The 19,610-nt window shown below is 45.0% G+C and overlaps 1 pseudogene; it reads left to right on the top strand.

Annotated features, from left to right (window-relative positions):
• The first annotated feature begins 14,726 nt into the window (after positions 1-14,726).
• Positions 14,727-14,790, top strand: LOC146344339 (U6 spliceosomal RNA; annotated as a pseudogene).
• The last annotated feature ends 4,820 nt before the right edge of the window (positions 14,791-19,610 follow it).

Here is a 19,610-nt window from a genome sequence, read left to right as displayed (position 1 = left end):
TATCTATAATAATAAAAGCGCATGTGTGTCTTTCTGTCAGCACCATAGATCCAAGACCATAAAACCTAGACATCTGAAATTTGGCATGTGTACTAAGAGGACCTTATGGGTGTTTACCACTGAGTTATTAGGTTTTTAAATGCATCAATTACTTTTTATTAATTTAAAGACGTCCATGTGTTTGAACCCTGCAGTACCAACTTCAGTGACTAGGTGGCAGACTTCCAGAAGTAGCATGTAACTTTGCAGTTGACTAGGTATGTATGAGAATTTTGTTTTTACTCGCAAAACATGTATTATTATTATTATTATTATTATTATTATTTACATTTTATTACATTTCCATACTGCCCAACAGCCGAAGCTGTCTGGGCGATTTACAGAAGTTAGGGTACTAACTTCTCTGCACAATCATTTGCAGCAGGAAAGACTATCCTACGTGCATAGCCTTTCCTGCTGCAAATGGCCACACTCAATGCTCTGTAACATTGAGATCAAAGCCAGCAGAGTGACTCCACTGCCCCTTCGATGCATGAAGCCCCCTTCACACGTAACCCTCAAAGCTGCAGCCTCCTCAAGTTTGTTTCTATTATTTTAAAAAGCCCTTCAGAGTTTCATTAGACGTATTTGCAGATCAGCCAGAGCAGGGATTTGAACCTAGATCTCCTTGGCCACATCCAACACTGTAACCACTATCACTGGGATGGGTTCTTCTGGGGGGGGCAACTTTGTGCATGGCTGTTGCGGATGGGAAAGACAAAGAAAGATTGTGACGGTGACACATGTGCAGGCCAGCAAATTGGAGATAAGTATTGATTAGCTGTTGTTATGCCCCGACTGGAGGAGTCCTCCTCAGAGCAGGAGCTAGAGGCCCCAGAAGCCAGGATACCCCAGACCAGGGACTGCCACCAGAGCCACAGGAGCCTGAACCCTTGGGGGAAGTGGCTGCAGTGCCATCCTTGTCAGGAGAGAGGGACTCTGCCTCTGAGGCAAAGGCTGAGCCACCCCCTGACCCCCGGGAGCGTCATCACCTCAAGAGACAGGCTAGCCGGGCTCCTGTGCGAAGGAGTGCTCATCTCCAGAAGAGGTCTCCTCAAGAGAAAGGGACTCCTCAGGAGTAGGCTCTGGGAAGGGAGCTCTGATTGCTACAGCTGAGCTCAGGGTGGGGTCTGGCTGGCTTGGAGCTTAAAAGCCTTCACTGGAAACCTAGCCAGTGTGGGAACAGTTTGGTCTTTCTAGTTTCTGTTGCTGCTTGAGTTGTGTTCTGTGTTGGATGCTCTGTGTTCTGACCTTTTGGGCTGTTCAATGACCCCGCTGCTGGACTGTGCAAAGTACCTGACTGCTTTACTGTGTTTGACCTCTGGCTCTTGCTTATTATCTTGGCTACTCCTGCTGCTGCCGCCCGATCCTTGTTGCCTGTCTGCCTGCCAGTGTTCTGATCTCTGCCTGGATTTTGACCATTTTTGCCTTAGCTTAACTGTTTGGACTGAAACCTGTGTGCTTGACCATTTGTTTGCCAACTCGACTACTCTATTGCCTCGCTCCCTGTACTGGTTTGCAAACAGCCAAGACTTGCTCTAGGACAGGAGAGCTGCGTAAGGCTTTATTTATTTATTTATTTATATATTAAATTTATTAATCGCCCATCTGACTGGTCACCCAGCCACTCCGGGTGATGTACAACCCACCATAAAATAATTTAAAACAATAAAATTTTACCATATTTTTTTTTTAAAATACCCTAACCCACCCCAAATGCCTGCCTGAACAACCATGTTTTTAATGCACGACGGAAGCTCATTAAAGAGGGGGCATGATGGAGTTCCCTAGGGAGGGAGTTCCACAGAGTGGGGGCCACCACAGAGAAGGCCCTCTCCCTTGTCCCCACCAGTCTAGCTGTCCTGGCTGATGGGACAGAGAGAAGGCCATCCGAGGCTGATCTTGTTAAGTGGCCTGTCTGGTGTTGCTGGAGGCGCTCCTTAAGATAGGCTGGGCCGGAACCATATAGGGTTTTAAAGGTCAAAACCAACACCTTGAATTTGGCCTGGAAAACAACTGGTAACCAGTGCAACTCCTTCAGCACTGGAGTGATGTGATCTCGCCGGCGGCTGCCTTTAATCAGGCGAGCCGCCGCGTTCTGTACCAGCTGCAGTTTCCGAACCGTCTTCAAGGGTAACCCCACGTAGAGCGCATTACAGTAGTCTAAACGAGAGGAGACCAGGGCATGTACTACCGATGGGAGCAGATGGTCGGGAAGGAAGGGGCGCAGCCGCCGTATCAGATGGAGTTGATACAGTGCTGTCTGGCTCACAGCTGACACCTGAGCCTCCATGGACAGCTGGGAGTCCAAAATGACCCCCAGGCTGCGGACCTGGTCTTTCAAGGGTAGCTGTACCCCATTCAACACCAGGTCAACATCCCCCAGCCTCCTCTTGTCTCCCACCAAAAGTACCTCGGTCTTGTCAGGGTTCAGCTTCAGCTTATTCCTCCCCATCCAGCCACTCACCGTCTCCAGACATTTGGACAGGGATTCTACGGCCAACCTTGGTGAAGATCTGAATGAGAGGTAGAGCTGCGTGTCATCCGCATATTGATGACACTGCACCCCAAACCTCCTGATGATAGCCCCCAGTGGCTTCACATAGATGTTAAATAGCGTTGGGGAGAGGATGGAACCCTGTGGCACCCCACAAGTAAGTGGCCACGGGTCCGAAACCTCCTCTCCCAGTGCTACCCTCTGGTACCTGCCGGAGAGGAAGGACCAGAACCACCGCAATACAGTGTCTCCAATGCCCAACCCCTCCAGGCGGTCCAGGAGGATACCGTGGTCAACGGTATCAAAAGCCACTGAGAGGTCGAGGAGAACAAGGAAGGAGCATTCACCCCTATCGAGAGCCCTCCTCATATCATCCACCAAGGCGACCAAGGCCGTTTCTGTCCCATGCCCAGGCCTGAAGCCCGACTGAAATGGGTCTAGATAATCAGTTTCTTCCAAGTGTGCCTTCAACTGCACCGCCACCACCCGCTCAATCACCTTTAAAGTTCACCTCCCGAGAGAGAGAGAGAGAGAGAGAGGAGAGATGTCAAAGCCTCCCTTGGTGCAACTCTGATGTGTCAGTTGTGAGGAGCAAGGTGTAGAACTGATGACTGCTGTGGGGCACTGAGCTGGACTGGGCTTATCCAGGTATGGGAATGAGGATGGTGGAGATGGATGCTCTCTCACCTCACCCCATGAGACTTGCATATCTGCACGAGTTAAATATAAACTAAGTTAAAGTTTCAACTCATTCCAAGATCCTTAAATATTAATAAAGTCACAGCCCTTGTTTAATCTAAGAATGTATGTCTCATCTCTTCATTCCTATGTCCACATGCCATTTTTGAAAGCATTTTTATTTCTAGGTTTTTAATATGTCAGACAATAACCTCAGTTGATTTCAAAAGTTATAAACTAAATATTAAGAACTCTCTCCATATATAGTTTGATTAGGAGTGTGTATGGTTGAAGGTATTGATGTGTTACCCCTTCATGGATCACTGCCTTGTTGTGGCAAAGGGGCTTGCGTAACTCAGTGAAGCCATAAGCTATGCCGTGCAGGGCCACCCAAGACGGACAGGTCATGGCAGAGAGTTCTGACAAAATGTGGTCCACTGGAGAAGGAAATGGCAACCCACTCCAGTATTCTTGCCAAGAAAACCCCATGGAACGTATCACAAGGCTAAAAGAGATGACGCCGGAAGATGAGCCCCTCAGGTCGGAAGGTGTCCAATATGCTACTGGGGAAGAGCAGAGGGTATTTCCAAGTAGCGCCAGAAAGAGTGAAGCAGCTGGGCCAAACCCGAAAGGACACTCAGCTGTGGATGTGTCTGGTGGTGAAAAGAAAATCCGATGCTGTAAAGAACAATATTGTTTAGGAACCTGGAATGTCAGATCAATGAATCAAGGTAAGCTGGAGGTGGTCAAACATGAGATGGCAAGATTGAACATCGACATCTTGGGAATCAGCGAACTAAAATGGACAGGCATGGGCGAATTTAATTCAGGTGACCATCATATCTACTATTGTGGGCAAGAATCCCTTAGAAGAAATGGAGTAGCACTCATAGTCAACAAAAGGGTGGGAAAAGCAGTACTGGGGTACAATCTTAAAAATGATAGAATGATCTCAGTACGAATCCAAGGCAAACCATTCAACATCACAGTAATTCAAGTCTATGCCCCAACCACTGATGCCGAAGAAGCTGAGGTTGATGGGTTCTATGAAGACCTACAACACCTTTTAGAACTAACACCAAAAAAAGATGTCCTCTTCATCATAGGGGATTGGAATGCTAAAGTAGGAAGTCAAGAAATCACCGGGATAACAGGCAGGCATGGCCTTGGTGTACAAAATGAAGCAGGACAAAAGCTAATAGAGTTTTGCCAAGAGAACATGCTGATCATAGCAAACACTCTTTTCCAACAGCACAAGAGGCGACTCTACACATGGACGTCACCAGATGGTCAATATCGAAATCAGATTGATTATATCCTTTGCAGCCAAAGATGGAGAAGCTCCATACAGTCAGTAAAAACAAGACCTGGAGCTGACTGTGGCTCAGATCATGAGCTGCTTCTTGCAAAATTTCAGCTTAAATTGAAGAACGTCGGGAAAACCACTAAACCGTTCAGGTATGACCTAAATCATATCCCTGATGAATATACAGTGGAGGTGAGGAATAGATTTCAGGGATTAGACCTGATAGACAGAGTGCCTGAGGAACTATGGACGGAGGTCCGTAACATTGTTCAGGAGGCAGCAACGAAATCCATCCCAAAGAAAAAGAAATGCAAGAAAGCAAAGTGGCTGTCTGATGAGGCTTTACAAGTAGCTCACGAAAGAAGGGAAGCGAAAAGCAAGGGAGAAAGGGGAAGATATACCCAACTGAATGCAGGGTTCCAGAGAATAGCAAGGAGAGACAAGAAGGCCTTCTTAAGTGAACAATGCAAAGAAATCGAGGCAAACAACAGAATGGGAAAGACTAGAGATCTCTTCAAGAAAATTGGAGATCTCAAGGGAACGTTTTGTGCAAAGACGGGCATGATAAAGGACAAAGAAGGCAGGGACCTAACAGAAGCAGATGAGATTAAGAAGAGGTGGCAAGAATACACAGAACTATACAGGAAAGATCTGAATGTCCCTGATAGCCATGATAGTGCGGTCACTGAACTTGAGCCGGACATCCTAGAGAGTGAAGTCAAGTGGGCCTTAGGAAGCATTAGTAACAATAAAGCTAGCGGAGATGACAGTATTCCAGCCGAGCTATTTAAAATCCTAAAAGATGATGCTGTTAAAGTGCTGCATTCAATATGCCAACAAATCTGGAACACTCAACAGTGGCCACAAGACTGGAAAAGGTCAGTTTACATTCCAATTCCAAAGAAGGGCAACGCCAAAGAGTGTTCAAACTACCGCACCATTGCGCTCATTTCACATGCCAGCAAGGTGATGCTCAAAATCCTACAAGCTAGGCTTCAGCAGTATGCGAACCGAGAACTACCAGAAGTACAAGCTGGGTTTAGAAGAGGCAGAGGAACTAGAGATCAAATCGCCAACATTTGCTGCATCATGGAGAAAGCAAGAGAATTCCAGAAAAACGTCTATTTCTGCTTCATTGACTACGCTAAAGCCTTTGATTGTGTGGATCACAACAAACTGTGGCAAATTCTTAAAGTGATGGGAGTACCAGACCACCTTACCTGTCTCCTGAGAAACCTGTACGAGGGTCAAGAAGCAACAGTAAGAACCAGACATGGAACAACCTAGTGGTTCAAAATTGGGAAAGGAGTACGACAAGGCTGCATATTGTCACCCTGCTTATTTAACTTATATGCAGAGTACATCATGAGAAACGCCGGGTTGGATGAATCAGAGGTTGGAATTAAGATTGCTGGGAGAATTATCAACAACCTCCGATATGCAGACGATACCACCCTAATGGCAGAAAGTGAAGAGGATCTAAAGAGGCTCTTGTTGAGGGTGAAAGAGGAGAGTGCAAAAGCTGGTTTGAAACTCAACATTAAAAAAACTAAGATCATGGCATCTGGCCCCATCACTTCCTGGCATATAGAAGGGGAAGAAATGGAAGCAGTGACAGATTTTACTTTCTTGGGCTCCAAGATCACCGCAGACGGTGACTGTAGCCATGAAATTAAAAGACGCTTGCTCCTGGGGAGCAAGCCAACCTAGGTCTAGGCCAACCTAGACAGCATAGTAAGAAGCAGAGACATCACCTTGCCGACAAAGGTCCGTCTAATCAAAGCTATGGTTTTCCCAGTAGTAATGTATGGCTGTGAGAGCTGGACTATAAGGAAGGCTGAGCGCCGAAGAATTGATGCTTTCGAACTGTGGTGCTGGAGAAGACTCCTACGAGTCCCCTGGACTGCAAGGAGGTCAAATCAGTCCATCCTAAAGGAAATCAACCCTGAGTGCTCATTGGAAGGACAGATAATGAAGGTGAAGCTCCAATATTTTGGCCACCTAATGCGAAGAGAAAACTCCCTGGAAAAGACCCTGATGCTGGGAAAGACTGAAGGCAAAAGGAGAAGGGGACGGCAGAGGATGAGATGGCTAGATAGCATCACCGATGCAATGAATATGAACTTGAGCACGCTCCGGGAGAGAGCGCAGGACAGGAAGGCCTGGCGTGCTATGGTCCATGGGGTCACGAAGAGTCGGACACGACTGAACGACTGAACAACAACAAATTGATGTGTTATCTCTCATAATACATCATTATCTTAATAATGAGCCATACACTGTCATGCTTAAATAATGCAAGGAAATCTCCCATCAAGCTGATTAACAACATAGCCCTCACTTGAAGTTTTTATCATTCATAACTTTCTGTTTTTCTCCGGAGATGGATAAGTCACAGAAAAATAATGTCCTTTCTTTGTTCTCTTTGATCTTTTTATTTGATTGCAATCAGATGAAAGGCAAGACTGTGGGATGGAGGCAGTGGCCAGGGGCCCAATGATTACCCATAAACAGAATCCAAAAAGGATGCTGGTAGCATTTAGGCTGTTTTATCAATGATCAAAGCCCAGGAGGTGCTGTCTAGACAGCCTAGGTGTGGACTAACAAGTGGCTTTCATTATGTGCTGGTGCCATTCCATTGTTTTGGAGCTGCTCGGGAGCTCTGCTCTTCTTCACGCCAATCTGTGATTGATTTCAAGAGAGGTGCCCAAGTGCCTGTGGCCATGGGATAAAGCTTGCAAGACTTTGCTTGTTCTGGCAGGGCAGAGTAGCTGCCTATCACATTAGTGCAAAATGACACGTTCATTTACTTTCACCCTTCTTTGAAATAAATACTTTCAGCCACAGCAATTGCTCCTTGCAACTTAAATTCTTGACTTAAATTCTTGCTTTCCAAAGAATAAAACCGTATGGAATTCTATGTACTATCATTCTGGGCGTATTCTTATTTTTCTTGACGGGAGTTTGGATTTATTTTTTACGTACAGCAATGAAATAATGAGGTCAACCCTTATTTATTGATTGTACTTAGGTTGTTGATATGGTATCTTCAGAATAAAAGAACAGTTTGACATTTCACCCATAAAATTGCCTGAAGCATTGAATGAGAGCTTCTGAAAATCTTCACAAAATCTAGATGACATTCATAATCTTGTATAGTAAGTGATAGCATTGAATAATGTAATAATTTGTTACTCTGATATATAGATATATAGATTCTATTATCAAAACAATATTTGGTGTAAGGTAAGAGTTAAAGCACCCACTATTCACACCAAAAAGCATGGAAATGTTATGTCTATGTAATGTCTATGTAAGCAGTACCTTAATGTCTATGTAAGCAGTAAAGACTTCATAGAGTTCATAACTTATGCATGCTAATAAATAAGGTTGCGTGTACCCACACTTTGCCTTGGTCTTTCAGTTTGATGTACCCAGGCAGAAATTCAATAGGTGCAGCTTTCCCAAACAGTTACTACATACACAACTAAAAAAATTCTGCCTGATACATTCATAAAACATGCAGTGGTCTCTCCACCACAGCAACAAGTGTAGTAAATGTTCAGGCAGAAATTCTACAGGTGCAGTTTGTCCAGTCACTTGCCAATGTAATTTTCCACTAGAAATAATGGAAGCTGTAGTTCAGGCCCCATGATTCCAGGTGTCAGTATTCTGATAGCGTCTTCAGTTTTCAGGGAAGCGCAGGGGGAGGAGGAGAGGATGGGCAGACCCATCCAAGACGGAGCTGATGCTGGGGCCACTGCCACTCACACAGCCTACTACTGTTCTGGCCCCAAGGCAGACTTTTCCCCCTTGGAGTCAGGACAGGCTGTGGTGTGCAGAACTGAAGTATGCAACCTGCTCGAGCTGTGCTGTGCTGACTGCTCTGATTCTGCTCACAGAAGTTAAATGGGTGTTTTTCATGACACACCTAATAACACCCAGAGCTGCTAATTCCTTCCTAGTTATTTCTTTATCTAGTTTGGGATGATTTGGACATTTTAAAGTTTCAAGACAAAGGCAATTCACCTGTGTTGCAACATTTGTATTAGGATACAAAGCCAGGCTTATCTTCAGCACCTCTTGTCTCATAATGAATAATTCCAGAATTATCTGTGGAAGTCTGTCGCCGCAGCAAAACAACAAAGAGCCTTTGGCACATTAAATACTACAGATTGGTGGCATGAGCTTTCATAGGGTAGAACTCATTTCATATTTAGTATGGATTCTCAGGATTGCTTAATATGTAAGACATCAAGGTGTCACTAGATTGCAGCTTTAGTTCTGAACTTTTCCATTTTAAAGGGGAAAAGAAAGACCCAAGGACTGTCTTCACAAGCAATTTGGTGTGAGGTTAGAGCAGTCTGAGGTCCTTCGCGACAGATGATGTCATCACCAGTCTGCTTCCAACCAGCCACTTTCCTCTTGAAAAGCCACATTTTCTGAAACGCCTTTTACTCCAACTGTTTTACTTAAAGCAGCTCCCTGGCAGTTTTGCCACAGTGTGCCATGTCATCCCCACCCCCCGCCTCCATTAAATCTTGAGTGTGCCTCTGTGACCTGGCAGTGATGTGGGCAAGGGGGTGGGACACCCCATTCCCTCTTGTTTTCCCAATCTAAGTAGTTCTTCCCATTGAGAAAATCCCCAGGAGCATGACACCAACTCCTCACATTACTGCAGTAGTGGGGACACAACTCATATCCCCCCTTCTGTGCATGTTTACTCCTAAGTAAGAAATAAATCTAGCTCTCCCACAGTGAATCTTTAACATATTTCAATGCTGGATGAGAGTCTCTGTGAGGATCCTCCCTTCTGTGCACGTTTACTCAGAAGTAAAAACTAAATTTCACTCCTGCACAGTGAATCTTTAACATATCTCTATGGATTCGGGGCTATGGTATCTTACTAAACCATTAAAGGCTAACTTTAGTAACTCGCCTGCCTTTCCAAAACCTGGTCTAAAGCACTCTTTCGCTTCTCCTATACCCTCTTAAATTGCTATTTTGATGTTGTGCCTCTTTGATGTTCTGTAGTTTCTCTGATTTAAAGTCATTTCTCTGTTCTTATGTAAAGTCTCTTCTCTGAAGAGCTTTATCTCAGCAGCGATCTTTCGAGTTTACAGTAGCTTCTCATTGTGAGCAGGAAGAAGGAGAAAGGGGTGGGGTTGGAAGAAATAACTCCACAACCGATTGCTGAAATGTGGCAAAATGGGGGGGGGGGATGCTTTCAGAGGGAGCCTTCAGATGCTCCACTCAAGAATCAGGGATTCTGGCTTTTTCAGAGGAAGCTGCACACATGCGGGGGAGAAATAGCTGTTCTCCATTCATAATAATGTAGTAGCAGGGGGAGCTGGGACAGGGGTGAGAAAGAAACCTCTCTCATTGGTTGAGCAGCCCCTGCCGGTTTGATGATGTTCAGTTCTACTCCCCACCACCACCTGGAAGTGTGTTCCTTTTAAGCACTGTGTGACCCCTGAAAACCGGACTTGAAAGGTACGGTACACTCCATTTATCTTGTTTCGTGTGTCCCTGATGCACCAAAGCCGATTCCATGAAAATCCAGGTAATACTCCAAAGTGCTTGTCATTCTTGTGTCGTCATATCCCACCCCCGCCCCCAGACTGGGTCTAATTTCTGCAAAAGTTAACTCCTCGCTGGCCAAAATGCTGTCCCTTGCAGTTAGAACAGTCTATTCCATCTCCACTGGCTGCAAAGAAGGGAAGCTTAACTTGTTGGACATAAGAAGAATAGACATTTAGAGGTTTTTACCAGAACCTTCCTTTTATCTGGGGGCAATGATGCTGTTAAAGTGCTGCACTCAATATGCCAACAAATTTGGAACACTCAACAGTGGCCGCAAGACTGGAAAAGGTCAGTTTACATTCCAGTTCCAAAGAAGGGCAACGCCAAAGAGTGTTCAAACTACTGCACAATTGCGCCCATTTCACATGCCAGCAAGGTGATGCTCAAAATCATACAAGCTAGGCTTCAACAGTATGCGAACTGAGAACTACCGGAAGTACAAGCTGGGTTTCGAAGAGGCAGAGGAACTAGAGATCAAATCGCCAACATTCGCTGGATCATGGAGAAAGCAAGAGAATTCCAGAAAAACCTCTATTTCTGCTTCATTGACTACGCTAAAGCCTTTGATTGTGTGGATCACAACAAACTGTGGCAAATTCTTAAAGTGATGGGAGTACCAGACCACCTTACCTGTCTCCTGAGAAACCTGTATGAGGGTCAAGAAGCAACAGTTAAAACCAGACATGGAACAACCGATTGGTTCAAAATTGGGAAAGGAGTACGACAAGGCTGCATATTGTCACCCTGCTTATTTAACTTATATGCAGAGTACATCATGAGAAACGCCAGGTTGGATGAATCACATGTCGGAATTAAGATTGCCGGGACAAATATCAACAACCTCCGATATGCAGACGATACCACCCTAATGGCAGAAAGTGAAGAGGATCTAAAGAGGCTCTTGTTGAGGGTGAAAGAGGAGAGTGCAAAAGCTGGTTTGAAACTCATCATTAAAGATCATGGCATCTGGCCCTATCACTTCCTGGCAAATAGAAGGGAAAGAAATGGAAGCTGTGACAGATTTTATTTTCTTGGGCTCCAAGATCACCGCAGACGGTGACTGTAGCCATGAAATTAAAAGACGCTTGCTCCTTGGGAGGAAACCTATGGCAAACCTAGACAGCATAGTAAGAAGCAGAGACATCACCTTGCCGACAAAGGTCCGTCTAATCAAAGCTATGGTTTGCCCAGTAGTAATGTATGGCTGTGAGAGCTGGACTATAAGGAAGGCTGAGCGCCGAAGAATTGATGCTTTCGAACTGTGGTGCTGGAGAAGACTCTTACGAGTCCCCTGGACTGCAAGGAGGTCAAATCAGTCCATACTAAAGGAAATCAACCCTGAGTGCTCATTGGAAGAACAGATACTGAAGCTGAAGCTCCAATATTTTGGCCACCTAATGCGAAGAGAAAACTCTCTGGAAAAGACCCTGATGCTGGGAAAGACTGAAGGTAAAAGGAGAAGGGGACAGCAGAGGATGAAATGGCTAGATAGCATCACTGATGCAATGAATATGAACTTGAGCACGCTCCGGGAGAGAGCGCAGGACAGGAAGGCCTGGCTTGCTATGGTCCATGGGGTCACGAAGAGTCGGACACGACTGAACGACTGAACAACAAATGCAGTCTTTAATTTTATTTTATGGGGAAAATATAATACCCTTCCTTGTTTTCAGACACTGATGATGAGAAATCATAAAGCCTCAAGGATGAAAATGTGGGGTGTGCAAAAGCCTTGGATGAGGCATGAATCAGAGGTGAATAACTGCTGGCAGAAGTATTTCAACCACCTCAGAAACAGGCATTTCAGGTCTGAAGCAGCCCGAGGTGAAGCTGGCTGGTCTAGAGTGGGAGTGTTGGGCTGCTTTCACCCTGAGGGCTGAATTCCATTTTGGAGAAGGTCTTGGGGGTGGGCGAGTCGGGTCCAGTGTCTGGGAAACCACCAAACAATCAGCTGGAAGGGGACATGGCCAGATTTGGACCCAAGGGGGGCCAGATTTAGGCCTCAGGCCTAACAGTTCTGCCACCCCTGGTCTTCAGAACTGTCTCAGAAGTTTGGAAGGCTTTTTAAAAAACCGTTTTGGGCCCATTTGATATATGTTTCAACCTTCCACAAGTGCCTCCATGCTCTACATAAATTGGAAATGCCAGCAGAGAGGAGGGTGGAAGCAGAGGAGTAGGTGTGGTTCTGTGATTGACAGTTGTAGCTTCTAACCAGGGGATGGTTTTACCAGGTTTTACTTCCAATCATAGTGCTTTGGGGAGTAACGTAGAAAAAACCAATCATTAGAGCCTGTTCGGGCATTTTTACTTCACTGCTTTTTGTGACTGTGTCTGTCTGGCAACAGCAGCAGCATAGCTCAGGGCTCCCAAGAATGGGAACCGTCACTAACTGGGAGATGGTCTCTCACTGCAGCCTGTTCAGCAGAGGGTTGATGCCACCTTCCTAAACAACAGCCTCCATGGATAAATTAAGCCATGGTGGATTGTCATGTCATGTGAACCAAGGCTCTATGTGTTTATAACACAAGCACATATATAACAAAGAATGCAGAAAAGTGCCCACAGGAGGGAAGGGTGTCCCTTTAAAAAGAACCCAACATTTAAAGGATCCCCTTTTACAAAAAAGTCTACCTTTATCTGTAGAATTTTAGCAGGCATCATCCCCTCAGAAAGAACCCAGCACTGAAAGGCTCTCCTTTCACAAAGCCCCTGCATAAATTTGTCAGGTGTCTTCCCCTGAGAAGGGGCTACTATTACTGCACATTTCATCTAATTCTAACAAAAATTAGATGGGGAATGGGGAAAACATCAGAGGGGCTAGGAAAACAGGTAAAGTGACCCTCTGCCTTGGATCTGAGGTGAGGCATCTCCAAGCTGAGGCAGCCCCCTATTTGAACCAATAAGATAGGAGCTGAGCCAAGTGTGTGTGTGTGTGCGCGCACACACACGTGCACAACCCTACCAAAAGGTCATCTAGAGGAAGATGAGTAATGGATGTTATAAACAAACAAGCACATTAAATTATGCAATTAATTAATTAACAGTCTTTTAACATTCCAATTATAGTAAGCTTCAGTTTTGTACTCTTTTTAATTTTAAGTAGCCTCCTTTAAAATGAAATCTGAATTTAATACAGGCATGCTACAGGTAAGCTCTTGGAGTTGAATTCATGCGATGATATAGCCTCAAATTCTGCATTGGGCTGTTCCACTCTGGCTTCATGTCATACAGACTTGGAGCATGAAGAGGGAAGTTTGGTGATAGCAGCTATGCAAAATTGCACTTGAGCCAAGAAGGGAGCACTTTGCACAAACAGCCTGGCCCTTGAACAAGTGTAGGAAGTGTTAATTGCTAACACTACTGATTGGTTTTGATGTGGCACTGTCTCAGGTGTGTCTGCCCAGCAGTTCCTGATATGGTTGCTGCCAGGGCCCACACCTGGGACCTCAAGCACACAGAATGTGTCCTCTTCCATTGAGCTTTGCTTCCCTATCCAGCCACCCAGTTCTAGTGTACATAGTTAGATCTGCAGGTTGGACAACTGGGTTATGATGAAACAGCCATGCCTGTCAGGAGCGCTCTGGCGGCTTCTCCCAGTAGATTCCAATAGCCAACTCAAGACACAGACGGAAGGATTTCTTTTCAAAGCTTTAATCCTTTTACAACTTAATGACTCTTTCAGATGCTAATCACCAGTGACTAAAGCAAGGAACAGCAGGGTAGCCTAAGTTTCAAGTAGTCAGTTGATCCCCATTTGAAAGAGAGTCACTTGAAGACCCAGAACTTATGGGCTAGGGAGAGATCCTCCCTCTTTCCCTTGGGTCCATGGGGGTGGCCGTCGCTTGCGCGCCAAACGGGCGCTACGCCTCCTTTCTGCACCCTCCATCGCTCGTCGCTCTTTGCGTCTGCGTTGAGCGTCTAAGAAGCCCCCCTCCCGCATTCCCTCACTACCTGGGTCGCTCTCTATCTCTGGAATGTCGGCAGGAGGAATCTCTGCCAGGTGCTGAGCCTGTGAGGGATGAGCTGGCCCCTCTCCCACGGATAGCTGTTCCTCCTCAGAATCTGAACTGCTCTGAGGCTCTCTGGGCTCAGTTTCCACCCTGACAATGCCCTCGTGTGGCTAGGGAGCTGCTATGTGCAGGTGAGGCATGTGTTTTCGTCTTGTTGCTGGCTGCCCGTTCAAAATGCAAATGTTGCCATAATTCTACATACCTCACCCCACTCCTTTTTTCTGAAGGGGGGGTCAGATGACCCCTACATGTGCTGAAAGAATGCATGAGGGGGATTGCAAGGCGGTGTGGGTTATCCTTGCCTGCAACATGCCTGGTGGCTGGGCATCCTCCACAGTCTGTCCATTTGGGAAGGAACTCTAGTTAGAGTTCCTGTTAGAAGGAACTCTACATATGCTGAGCTTGTCCACATGAAGGCAGACCCTGATTGGGCCAGGGTCCCTCTTTGATGGACTAGCACTATGAGGAAACATGTTCACAATTACTCTGGCCCTACTCTGGACAATGACCTCATTGTCATTTCTGGCAGCCTTCCATACTGCTGCTTCTAGAACAAAATGGATTCTTGAACCAAGGTGTCAAGGTAATGTCAATGAAATGCATAGCACACAAGGTGTTTGCTTTGGCAGCACATATACTAAAATTGGAACAATACAGAGAAGATTAGCATGGGCCCTATGTACAGCACACAGTACATGTGTCCAGACAGCCAGCACATCTGAGGTTTTCTGTAACACTGTCTATGGCATTTTATGAATCAAAGATTAGGGCTGAAATCCTAGATACACGTACCACAGAGTAAGTCGCATTGTGTCAGTAGGATTTGCTTCTGGGCTGTCATTTACGTGAGCCAAGCTAAGTGTGAATGTATGAGAGCCAGCATGCACAATATTGCTGGGGACTTTCACAAAGCTAAACAGCCCCCTGCCCATCCTTTCTTTTCCCACGGGGCATTGCAGGAGGTGAAAGGTGCTGATTTAGATCTCCCTTCCTGTTAGGAAATGGCCAGGATGAGGCTCTTCTTCCATCAGCTTGTGCTTCTCCTAGGGGAAGAGGAGGACTTCACAAGAAACACATCAACCAATTTATGTTTTAACATACCGTTTTTATTTCTGTTCCTTATGTCCTGTCCTTAAAGACAATTGTTTTTACTAATGTCTTTTTATGTTTGGCTTGCCAGATTATGAAGCAAATTTCTGTCCCTAATAAGAATTAAATTTACTATGATCAATGGCTAACAATTGAGTAGTCACATTTGTTGTTGTTGTTCAGTCGTTCAGTCGTGTCCGACTCTTCGTGACCCCATGGACCATAGCACGCCAGGCCTTCCTGTCCTAGTCACATTTAGACACAGTTAAAATATCTATTTTTTTTTATTTTCTCTTAAATAAAAATCAAGTGCTTGTAGAAGGATGAGGGTTGCTTTCTTCAGCAGCGTAAGGGAAGATTCGCCACAGTTCCTCATCTATAGCCTGGAGTGACTATTAATTTTAATCACTGAAAGGTTGAATGCTTTGAAGGGCAAATGTGTGTCCTAAGGCAGTGGCACTGATGAATGCAAGATTTTTTTAACTTGTCATTAGTAATTGAGGGTAAATTAATATTTGCTAAGCAGAGATTCATGGAAACACTTGTGCATAAGCAATTGAGGTGAAAGAATGCCACGGGAGAAAACATGGAGTCCTTCTAGTACTTTGAAGTCAATAGCAGCAATTAGAAGAGAGCTAGTGGAAAGAAATCCAAGTTAAGCATATCCACAAATCATCAATGGTCCTTCCCAGGCAAGGCCCCTTTAGTGCTGCTGGAGCTTTGCGCTTCCACAATCAGCTGGAAGAGCAACTATCATTGTGGTCCCCCTTGGCACTCAATACAGCCCTACATGAATATCCCTCAATGCCCATCCTCATAACAGAGAAAAAAGTGACCTAGGATTGAAGCCTTAACAGTGAGATCCTAACAATGCTGACTCAGAAGTAAGTCCCTATGGGTCTTTCTACTCCCTGTAAAATGTGATTAGAACTGCAGTCATTAGGGCTGTGCAAAAATGGCCTCTAGAAATTATCACCTTATTTGTGGGCAGAGAAATTGGATGGAGGGAACTTCACCGAATTTCTCCACCGGAAGGATAAATTCTCCAACACTTTCTCACAGGTAGGGCTCATCATTGTTAGAGGTTATAGCACAGCTTCTTTCTTTCTTTCTTTCTTTCCCCTAAGGTTTTTTGTTTTTTTGCACTGCCGCTGCAAGTGGCAACAGCATCAACTGTGTTGGAAGCCTGGCCCCCATTTTGAATCCTCCACAATACCCCATACCTAGGATCATTCGAGGGCATGGGTGGGTGGGATGCAGCCACCAGAAAAAATAACAGTGAAGAAAATTTGGAGAACATTCTGCAAAGTGGCCTTTTATAACTCAGGGGTGGGGGGAGAGAGCAAAGAAAAATCTCAGTACTTTTCTGAGAAAATGTCTTCTGAGAAATTTTGGCTCAGCTCTAATTGTCATTCTTAAGGGTTCAGCACCTTCCCCAGGGTTTCCCAAATATTAAATTTCTGAGGAGTGATTTCAATACATCTTGTCTCTATAGCAAGTTCTGATAATACCACTCCTTCCCTGCAAGCTCTGTAGCGGGTGTGAGGGGGCAATGTTGTGTCCAGCTCCAGGGGAGAGGTGGAGCTAGTGCTGTGCCGAAATCTGTCCTCCAGTTTCTTGAAAGATTTCTTCCCCTATAAAAGAGGTTTCCTTTTTTCTGCCTCATTCTCAAGGCATTTTATAATTTATTTTGAATTTATTTTGGTGGTGTTTTTACCTTACCTAGTCACTGTGAGGTGGCCAAGGGTATTGTGTGAGGTTTTCCCCCCCTTTCTATTATATGTCTCCATTGGTCTGCAGCCTCCCATGCTGTCTCTACTTCCTGAAAAAGCCCTAGGGGAGGAATTACCTCATGACATCTTCCCCTGGGTGGGAAGTGCAGGAAGCCAAGGAGGGAACAGGTTGCCAGAGAGATGATTGTACAATGAAAGACGGGACAGTTGTGCACACTCCACAGCTGCCTCATAAGCAAGGTAAGCAGAAGAACCCAACCCATGAGAATTTTTCTGAAATTTCTTCTCCTTTGAATTTCTTTTCGAAAGCATTTTCTTTTCTCTCAGATTGAATGAGAATGGTCCAAAAACATGAGAATTTTTTTTCGGATAGCATTAGCAGCCCTATGTTGCAAGATTTGCAGGGTTGTTGTTGCTGTTGGTTTTTTAAATTGTTTCAGTACTTGCATTCTTGTGTGCCAATAGGAATGAAGAATGTATTTTTTTTTTTTATTCCTGACAGACCTTGCACAAAGTTTAAAAGAAACGGGAAGGAAGGGGTTCAGTGAAGCTCTTGCTGCTCTTAGAGTTTGGTGGGCTAGAAGTCAAGAACTGTGGAGGGAAGGAAATTTCTGCTTCCCCTCCTTTATTTTTTCACACAGCAGCCAAGGCTATTGGGTGAAGTGAGTTGCTGTTTAAAAGTAAAGGGGAAAGGAAGCCCGTTGGCAGTGCAACTAGTTGGGACATGACTAGGTACATCACCCTATGCTCACGGACCACACCTGCTGCCAGGTGGATCAATTCAACAGTGCCTCTCCAGTTCACACTGGACTGCTGGCTCTTCACTGAGAATCAGGAAGACTGCCACAAACAACAACCGAAAAAAATATAGATGGACAGCACAAAAAACACTAGACTGTGATGACCTGGCAATGATATCACAGAATCATGGAATCGTAAGAGTTGGAAGGAGCCATTTAGGCTATTGAGTCCAAGCCCTTGCTCAGTGCAGGAATCCAGTTTAAAGTATCAGATGGCTGACAGATGACTGTCCAGTTTCTGCTTGAATATCTCCAGCGACAGAGAGTCCACCACCTCCCTAGACAGTTTGTTCCATTGTCTGACTGCTCTGACTGTTAGGAAGTTTTTCCTGATGTTCAAACGAAATCTGCCTTCCTGTAACTTAAGCCCGTTATTTCATGTCCTGCAGTCTTAGATGAAAGAGAACGGGTTGTGGCCCTCTGCTGTGTTTTAGGTACTGGAAAAGTGCTATCATATTCCCCTCGCAGTCTTCTCTTCGCAAGGCTAAGCATACCCAGTTCCTTCAATCTTTAGCTTAACGAGCTTGCTAATGAGAATATCATGGGGCATTTTGTCAAATACCTTGCTGGAGTCAAGATATATTATGTGCACAGCATTTCCACGATCTACTAAGGAAGTTACCCAATTGAAAAATGAAATAAGCTTCGTGTGGCAGGACTTGTTGTTGGCAAATACATGCTGGCTTCCAGTGATCACTGGATTTGTGTCAAGGTGCCTAGAGATCCAGCACTTTATAATCTGCTCTACAATCTTCCCAGGTGTTTATGTCAGCTTGACTTATCTATACTTCTCCGAATCTTCCTTTTTGCCCTTTTTGAAGATAGGGACAACATTTGCCTTCTTCCACTCCTCCATCTGTGCTCCAGGATTTCTCAAAAGTAATAGAGGTTTAGAGAATCCATCCACTAGCTCCTTCAACATCCTAGGATGACATTCCTTTGTACTTAAACTCATTTAAGGTGCTTAGATATTCCCTGACGATCTCTCTGTCACTCTCAAGCTGCACTCCTGTCATTTCAGCCTGTTTGTCCCATATGCCAGATGGGACACAGATCATTTTTGGGTAGAAGACTGAGCCAAAATAGGAGTTGAGCAGTTCTGCTTTTTCTTTGTTACCTGTCAGCATTTTGCCATCTTCTCTGAGCAGCTGGATTCTCCATAAACTGGGAGAATTAAAAATGTTGGTTCCAGACAAAATAGCTAGCATGGAAGCAAGTATTTACTACACAGAGTATTCCACAAATTGTTGTACTTCCTTCTCAAGGAAGAAGTAAGAGGGCTGCCTCTGCAGCAGCAGGAGTCTACTAACAAAGAGAAGAAATCTACCCATATTGTCTAAGCCAGGGGTGGGGAGCCTGTGGCCCTCCAGATGTTGTGGGACTACAGCTCTGATCATCCCCCACCACTAGCCATGTTGACTGGGAAGTTGGAGCCCAACAACATCTGGAGGGCCACAGGCTCCCCACCCTGATCTAAGCCCTTTAGGTCACAATCTTACGCTTGTCCCATGCTGGCTGGGGAATGCTAGGAGTTGTAGGACTTTTCTGTGTCTAAACATGCATAGGATTGTGCCCTTAATGTCTATATGGGCAGATATATATAGGGAAGACAAAGGAGATTTAAACTAAGAATCAGTGAGCATCATAATAATATATCAACAACAACTAAGAGCATGTACCTTTGCTAAGGCATTTTGTGGAGAGGAAACAAGCCAGTTTGAGTGCCATTTGTTCTTGGTAGAAAAGCAGGGTACAAATCAAATAATAAATAATCCCAGTACTCAAAGTTGGGTTTTAACATAGGAACTAGAGAAAGGTAGCACCAGTCATACAGAAGGTAGCTCCAATCATACAATAATGGAACCAGTAAGTCAC

Source organism: Heloderma suspectum, chromosome 5 (assembly GCF_057233095.1).
Source record: "Heloderma suspectum isolate Gila_16-S chromosome 5, 16-S_ref, whole genome shotgun sequence".
NCBI classification, from domain to species: domain Eukaryota; kingdom Metazoa; phylum Chordata; class Lepidosauria; order Squamata; family Helodermatidae; genus Heloderma; species Heloderma suspectum.
Note: the sequence above shows the minus strand (reverse complement) of the source record. Positions and strands in the feature narration are given on the sequence as shown.